Consider the following 8,537-nt stretch of genomic DNA (forward strand, 5'->3'; position numbering starts at 1 on the left):
CGGGACTCGCTGGTCTGGCCCCCTGGACATCCGCCAGACCGGTCTCGTTCGCGGACCTTGGTCCCACCTCCCGACCCCTTCCGCCCACCCTCGTTCTTGGACAATTTTGGGGTTCCTTTTTTGTGTTTTTTTTTTTTTCTCCGTGTTTGTTTTTTTTGGGACGTCTGGAATCCGTCCCTTGAGGGGGGGGTACTGTCATGATCCGCGTCGGACATGACTGGGGTTTTGTTATTGTTTTCATGTTCATGCGGTTTTGTTATTGTTTTCTTCACCTCCCGGCCATGTGCACTTGTTATTGTTTTGATCTGCTGAGAGGGGCGTTTCCCCTCAGCACCTCGCCCTCACCAGCCACGCACCTGTTCCCCGTCAGCTCACACACCTGATGCCCATCCGCACTCCTAATGACTGGACTATATAAACACCTCATCCCAACAACTCAGGGTCGGAACATTACTCCTGCTGCTTCATTTGGACTGTCACGACCGCTCCCTGATCTCGTTCACGCTCATGTTCTCGCTTCGCTCCCGCTCTTGTCCCTAGTTTTTGTCACTGTCTTCGTTCCTCGGTTTTTGTTCTGTTTATTTCGTCATAGTCATTTTGCACCCTGCCACGTTTGTTTGTCCACGCCATGTTATTTGTCCTCATTGATTAATTTAATAAATTCCCTTTAGTTTACACTTTTCCCTGCTTCCTCGCACCTCTGGGTCCACCTCCTCCTCGCCCACCGGCGAGCAAACCTGACAAGGTGTTGATATCAATAAGAGTGTTAATGATACTATAACTCTTAACGATACTGCTTATCAATCGATAGCAACTACAATGATATTAATATAAAATACATTTTAAAAAACAATGTACAGAAGATGAAATTATTTGTACACTGGCATTAAGGAAACAATTAATACGTGCAAACAAGGCTCGAACAAGCAGTTGGTTGCGCAAAGCAAGGCATGGCGATTTTATTTCTATAGCCTATTTTATACACGAGGCAACTCAATGTGCTTCACACAAGCAAAGACACAACATTACATACAAGAATTTACAAACACACGTGAACAACATTCAAAAGCAAAGCAGAGAAAATAAAACTAGCATGCAAAAATTGCTAAAATGCACGTTCACAACATATAAAGACATCGACAGAAAACTTAACATTTAATAGGAAAGAAATCAGGAGAAAAAAGAGAAACGTGCATTTAAAACCATTTACTTCTGTCTGCAGCTTATTCCATTTGCGTGCAGCATAACGGCAAAATGCTGTTTCACCATGTTTACATTGAACTCTGGGCTCCACTAACTGACCTGAGTCTGGAGACCTCAGAACTCGCCTGGGTTTATATTCAATCAGCATTTATTTAATGTCACTTCTGTGAGGTGAGATGCACATTACTCTAATTTTGCTAAGCTTGCTTGTGTTTCCCTCTTGACATTTCCAACGATTTACTCCACGATGATGTGCATTGAGCAGTTCCAATGTCATCCCTTTGTTACTCTCCAGTCTCGTGACATGATCGCTCTCACCAAGGATAACCAAACATTTGTTAGTGTAACGTCGCATTGGAAATTTGCACCGGAGAGGGGAGCTCTCCAATCTCATTGTGCAGCAATTATAATGACAATAAAGGGCATTCTGATTCTGATACGCTTAAAGATTTCAACGCTCGGATGCTACTTTTGTAGCAACAGAGCTAACTCAATGTAAAGGATGCCTGCTAGCGCTGAGTGATTGCATGTTAGCAAAACCCCTGAACGTATATACAAACCTGGACTGCTAATGCTACGTTACTCACAATTGTGATTAGTCATGTCATGTCATTATCCACACCTCTTATCCTGTACAGGGGTGCGGGAGGGTGCTGGAACCTATCCCAGCTGACTACGGGCAAAAGGCGCACCACACCCTGTACAGGTCGCCAGCCAGTCACAGGGCAGACATAGAACAATTGTGATAAGTGACAGTTGAAATCGCTCTGTTTTCAGTGTAGTTGTGAGTTATACCAAAAATAAAATAAAACCTGTGCAATTATTCTGAGGGACGTACAATAAAGCTGAGTAAAATATACAACAAGCTCGTTGCATCGATGTGCATGTTACCCTAATAAAATACTTTGAGTAAAGTATAGGCATGTTTGTAGCAAAATTTACAGGCATGCTCCAAACTATTGTAACAATACCCAAAGATTTCTAATCGGTTTTAGATCTAGGCTCCGGTAAATATAAGTGTAAATTGTGTACCAAATGGATGCCCTGTGGGAAGAAGCATGTTTTATTCGTGAATGATGAATAAAGCCCCCTGAAATTGTAATTCTTATAATGCTGACATTAAAGTCACCTTAGACCAAAAGGCTTTTCCTCTCTAGGGCGATTGTTTGAAATCGTCACGAGCGAGGAAAGGTTGCTCGTGAAAGTTGAGCGTCCGACTTTGTTCCCGTGCCCCGGAGCACATCATCCATCCATCCACTCGCTTATGTTGCATCAGTAATCTCTCCGCCTCTCTTTGTGCCCGACTGGCCGTGGCTCTATGGAGGCATCAAAGCAGCGAGAGGCCTCTTTCTTTCTCTCTCCCAGCCGGGCACTGGCAGCGCCTTCAAAGCAGAAAAAAAAAAGTGGGCAGACGTAGAGGCTGACTGGCATTTTTTTTTTTCACCCCAAAAAGAAGCGCAATCGTCTGCATCTTGCTGTGCTCCTCATTAAAGGAACACCACACCGTCTTTCAAGCTGTCTTTCTTTAACTACAGCAACTGTGACGATGAATGAACTTTCACTTTCCCCTTTTTTTTTTTAAAGTAGTTTGGAATTAAGTTCACAATTTTGGCAAGTGGCTTAATACCTCATTAATGATCACTTTAAAGCTCCTACACCCTTGGATAGGATTTGAGAAGATGCTTCATGTATGTGTGACACAACTCTAGACTCAAGACCAGTGAAGCCATCTATTCTTGAGCATCTGCACTGCCAATCGAGTGTTAATTAAACACCTCGTGTGCCCTTTTTAACACCGGCAAAGTGTCTATTTTCAGGCACTTTGCCCGGTGTCAAAGTAACATTTACATTCGTGATAAATGTTCAACTTCCTATTTTGCGTTAAAGCAACAAAATGTAGTGTTGACAATGCAGCAATAATGCCACTTTTGAGTGTTTTTATTACCACTAATGCGTGTTCATACAAACTGTTTGGATATTTTCCCGTCTGAATGGGAAACGATACACAGTGGGCGTCACAACTTGGTGCAATTTGGGGTCATTTATTGCAATTTTATTTTTGCACTTTAAGCAGGTTATCAATCTTGAAAGAAAATTATACAAACAACAAAAGATTACTATATGATAAGCAGCAAATACACAATTTACTATTATTACCTTATTTTGTCCCCAATTATAAAGCATGCTATTGTTCCTTTTTCCCGTAGCAATTCTCTAGTCGCATTGAAGATTGCATCAGCAAACCTACTGTTGGGTAACCCAACATTTTGCTTTATCTTTTCTTCCAGACTATCATGCAGATGAAGCTTCTTTATTTCAGGTGACCCTGAAGCCTCAGTTTGTCTCTGAAGGCTCTCCCAATTAATTAGCCAGTGATAGAAGTTCCTCATATATCCAGTGAATGTGAGTATGCGTTGCAAAATGCATATTTGGCTCAGGTCCCGGAAGTGTACTTGGATGTTTGGTTGCTGATTTTGGTTTGACCACAAAGATATGTGGTGTGCTGGCTGTTTCAAGCGGCCCATTACTTCCAGCAGGAATCTCTTTGTTGTTTGCGTTAGCATCCTCTTTCCATATGCTCTTGTTTCGCCCTAATGTATTGATCGTCACTCTGTATTTTTTCACTTTTCTCTTTGTGTCACAAAATAGTTGCTCCCACTTGAGCCACAGCAACTATCAGTTCTGCGATTTACTCTTGTGGCCTAGTACTGTGGGAATCCAGGGAATCAATTTTTAAGACAGTGCTAGACAAAAGAACCAAACGTTTCGTTCCTGCTCCTCATGTGGCCGGTGTCTTTGTCTGACTGAACAAACATTTTCAAATTGTACCACCCCTTTAAATATGGCTGACCTGTCTGACACTGTATGAGTCCCAACAGAAACAAGTAGGGGAGGAAAGGTTCCCAGTCCACTGAAACCTTTTATTTATCCTACATAAATTTGCCACAGTGGTCCACGGAGGCTACATAAAAACAGTGACAACTGGCTGATTTGCCAAATGTTTCATCATGAACAAGCATTAAATGGCTGTTCAGATGTTGAGTATGGCAGGGTTGGGCATTTTGTCCCAGGGACGCTTATATTTGGGATGGAGGTCAAGAACGAGTATTTTTTTTTTTTAAATGACGGACTAAGCAAAGCCAGAATTGGGTTACCATTTAATAGTCCCTTAGGGGTCAAGTACCGCGTGTTTTGCATTCTAATATGTGCACTGGAAGCAGAATGAAATCTCATTTGGCATGTACTAGTCATTTAACTGGTAGTTAGAGAGAGAGAGAGAGAGAAATATACTGTGTGCAAAAACACAGAAGAAGCAATTGAGAGCTAAAATAAGCTTCTTAAATTATGTATAATGTGAGCAAAAGGAATACATCTTCGGGCAGTAGGCGGGGTACAGCCTGAACTAGTTACCAGCCAATCACAGGGCAGCCCTGTAAATATGAAAACGTATTAAATCCAAATGTTCATTATTTTCTTACTAAGGTTATCTGTTTTAAACAATGAAACAGAAAACTCAAGTGCCGAGTTCCATCCATCCATTATTCGAGCCACTCACGTGGGTCGTGGGCGTACTGGTGCCTATCCCAGCTAGCTACGGGCATGAGGCGATGTACAAGTTATGAGGGAAAAACCTATTTTCTTCAAATACCATCATGTGAGGATTTTGCCTAACTTAGGGAAGTTTGATTCCATATTGCAAGAGAGAAAGTGAATGATGCTGAAGAAAATTGTCTCGACTCTAACCCGTGAACTTCAACCATTATCTAAGGGCGTGGGTTCAATTTCAAACCCACCAATAAGGGTCGAATCCAGGTGACTGCCCATTTTGACAACATAGTGTTACATATTCGACCACACAGGGTATTCTATTAGTGAATGGTGCAAATGCAACACAGACGTTTTGTTGATAACACTGTCTCTAAACTTTTAACACTGGCTGATTTGTGGTGAACTCAGATCAGTTTAAAGATAAGACAAAGAGAATTACGTGTTGTGTATTTATTAATAGGGCATTTACATTTTTGAAGCCGATTCTAATCTTTGGCAGAATAAAAATCCAAAAACCGATTAATTTACCCGATATAAAAAAGTCTATGTATGTAATTTATAAAGCAATCCTTTCATGCCAGTGCCACAAGTCAAGCCAAATGTATTCCTTTACAAATCCACAGTTTTGTTTGGAGTCATTTAAAGACATGTGGCTTTTTTATTTACGTATTTATTTATTTTACCTACCTACCTACCACCACAAGCCAAGATTTTATTTCTGGACCTGCAGCAGAATGTGTTAAGCTCAGGGAGAAATATTTCATCATGTCTGCTCTGTGACAGCAGACAGCAGAGATTCCTGTGGCAAATTGCGTGCGGCCAGCGACACTGGGCTCAGTCTCACAGGCGTGTTTTGGCCGGGCCGCTTTATCCCCTCTTCAATCGCACCTTTTGTTTTACGCCCCTCCACCCACCCCCTCCCCACAATCATGAAAATAAATGAAACGGCACTATGATCCGCAGAGGCGAGCAGAGCCCCCTCGACCAGAGCAGGCCTTCGGGCCTGGTTGGGCTCTCCGCAGCACGTTGTCATGGCAGTGCAGAGCGGAGAACACGGCAGCGATATGCTGCCATGGAATGACAATTTATGAGGGCGAGTGAGGCTGGGAATACAAGAACTGCAATAGTGTTGCTCTGGTGTTGTGTAAAAAAATACAGATAATGCAAGCTTGAGACTGATCCTGCTGAAGGCACAGAAAAACAAGCCCTGTGGACATGTAAGTAATAGTGGGGCATCTGCCAAGGTGCTCACCTGCATACTTTAGGTATCAAATTCAAATCCTGTGGGTGGAGCTACATCTTTTTCCGTTGCCTACTAAAGCGCACCATGTGCATCTACTTTGTTTCTAGAAAAAATCTATATCACCAAAATTGCAATTCTAATGTTATACAAGACATGGTGGATGACTGGATAACACGTCTACCTCACGATTCAGAGGTACATGGTTTGATTCCGACTCCGGCCACCCTGTGCGGAGTTGGCATGTTCTCCCCGTACCTGTGTGGGTTTCCTTCAGGTACTTCGGTTTCCTCCCATGGTAGGTAGATTGGACACTCTAAATTGCCCCTGGCTGTGAGTGTGACTGTTTGTTTGTCTTTCTGTGCCCTGTGATTACCTGGCAACCAGTTCAAGGTGTACTCCGCCGACTGCCCAAAGACAGCTGGGATGGGCTCCAGTACGCCCACGACCCTCATGAGGCAAACGGCTTGATTAATTGGTTATACAATTATTTACCTTGTCTTACTTCAAAACTAGTTAGCCATCAATTTGCTGTCTACAGGGTGCCTCGAGATATGAGTTTAAGCGATGCTACTTGTAAGTCAAACTTTCCCCAATGAACTGAATGGAATTTTTGAAAAAAAAAAACACTCCATCATATTTCACTTTATAAAAACATACACTGATGAAGATGAAATAGGAAATATATAAATTAAAAAAAAAAAAAAGGTCCATCTTTGCTATATTTTCTGCTCCAATGGACTTGCTGCTTCTTCCATTGTGTGTGCCTTGGTGGGATGCTACACAGACAAACGGATCCTGGTTACATGAAAGGGCCCATCACAATTGCTCAGTAAGTCACAATAATATTCGACATTCTGTGCAGATGACTAAGAATACATGTATACAGCAGAAGTTGCTTGCCTAGTCGTAACCGCCTTAATCTATCCCACCACGATGAGTATTTTATTGGTGGTAAATAATGTGTGGTTTGACTCCTTTCAATATATTATATACACCATTGTAAATCAACACAGTTGTTCGTTCAGATTGTTCGTCCAGGACATATTATACGTTGTTGCCAGGCAGAGTTGGTAGGGCTCAATCATAACTGCCAACACAAGCAAAAAAAAACAAAAACAAAAGTCATATTCCAGTTCAGTTGGCTGTTTGGACGACAGGAAAACATTTTGGGATGTCTTTATAGCACAAATACACATTTGAACGAAAGCAAATTGAGCAGGTGGATCTTACGGGCCAGTTTTCCTCAAAATGCAGAATTGCGGTGGCCAAGTTACAGATCATAATATTACATGGTCAAACGTATTGAGACGGACACCTTCCAATATATGTTTAAGAGTTTAGCATTCCATGTTGAAGTAGAGATCAAAAGTGCAGTCCCACGTTTTGTGTTGCCAAGAGTTACGCATTGGTGTTCAAATGTGTTATGTGTACCATATTATGGTATCTATCACTGTGATGTCCTGTGCTTTTAATGTTTGCTGGAGTCTATTACTTGTCTTTCAGGGCTTGGGCAGCGTCCTTGTTCCACGCCCAGGCACGCCCCTGCAATTTCTGGCGCCAGCCCCTGCGCACCTGCAGCTCATCAGCACAATCAGCAACAGCATAAAAGCTCAGCGCAGCCAGGAGTCAGGCGCCGGATTATCCCGTTACACCCGTGGTACTTTGGCCGCAGTTGTGAGAAGCAGATTAGCATTGCTGGCGCTGTTCTTGTGCTCGTATTAATTCCGTGCTCTTGTGTGCTTCCTCAAGCCTTCTTCCTGCCCGAGAAGACCGGACCGCGTCTCCCACTCCATCGCCTGACCTGCGCACTCCGGACCCGCTGCCTTCACTTGCTTCCCACCGCGTTGCCTGACCACCGCACTCCGGACCCGCTGCCTTCACTTGCTTCAAACCGTGTCTACCACTCCATCCCCTGCACTGCTGAACTCTGGACCCGCTGCCTCCACTTGCTTCCCCAAAAATAAATCTCATCTCATATCCAGGTTGCTCTTGGGTCCTTTTCTCTCACCATTACGGTTCCCCAACCTGTTACAGACACAGAAGTACAGTACCTTAAAGGTAAAGACACATCAAATTATTTGGTTGACGGAAAGAACATATCACGGAGAAGGAAGAATACAAAATATTCCATTTATTTTTGTTTGACTAGGATGGTGAAATGATTCCGAGCATGTGTAGGGTTTAACATTAAGAAAACTGTACTGCTTAGAGGCAAATGTAACTTAATTTGCCTTTAACCTTAAAGCTTACTCAAAGAAACGTAGAAAAAATAAGGTGCCCTCAAATCCATCAAACACTCCAACGTGGACTGTGATGTTACTTTGAAGTCTTCTCAGAAGACAAGAAGCTGTTTTAGCTGCAAAGGGGACCACCTCCACTTTTTCTTAATTTTTCTGTAGCTGGCCACACATGTCTATAATTGATAACATTGCCCAACTTTGTTCGATTTTTCCTCCTGCCATTGCAATTGGGTGTGATGACGCTCAGTGACACAATTCAGTTGGACAATAGTTAGCTATAATAGCTCAATTGTCTGTCCCGC

At 42.7% G+C, this 8,537-nt stretch overlaps 1 long non-coding RNA gene across 1 annotated transcript; it reads left to right on the plus strand.

The window, feature by feature from the left end:
* Positions 1-5,727: 5,727 nt before the first annotated feature.
* Positions 5,728-7,935, plus strand: LOC148327738 (uncharacterized). The gene is made up of 3 exons (XR_015845737.1): positions 5,728-5,969; positions 7,499-7,652; positions 7,745-7,935. It is a non-coding gene; the product is annotated as an uncharacterized LOC148327738 (long non-coding RNA).
* Positions 7,936-8,537: the final 602 nt, after the last annotated feature.

Source organism: Idiotropiscis lumnitzeri, chromosome 11, assembly GCF_059441095.1.
Source record: "Idiotropiscis lumnitzeri isolate Australia: NSW breed Sydney's pygmy pipehorse chromosome 11, RoL_Ilum_1.0, whole genome shotgun sequence".
In the NCBI taxonomy this organism is placed as follows: domain Eukaryota; kingdom Metazoa; phylum Chordata; class Actinopteri; order Syngnathiformes; family Syngnathidae; genus Idiotropiscis; species Idiotropiscis lumnitzeri.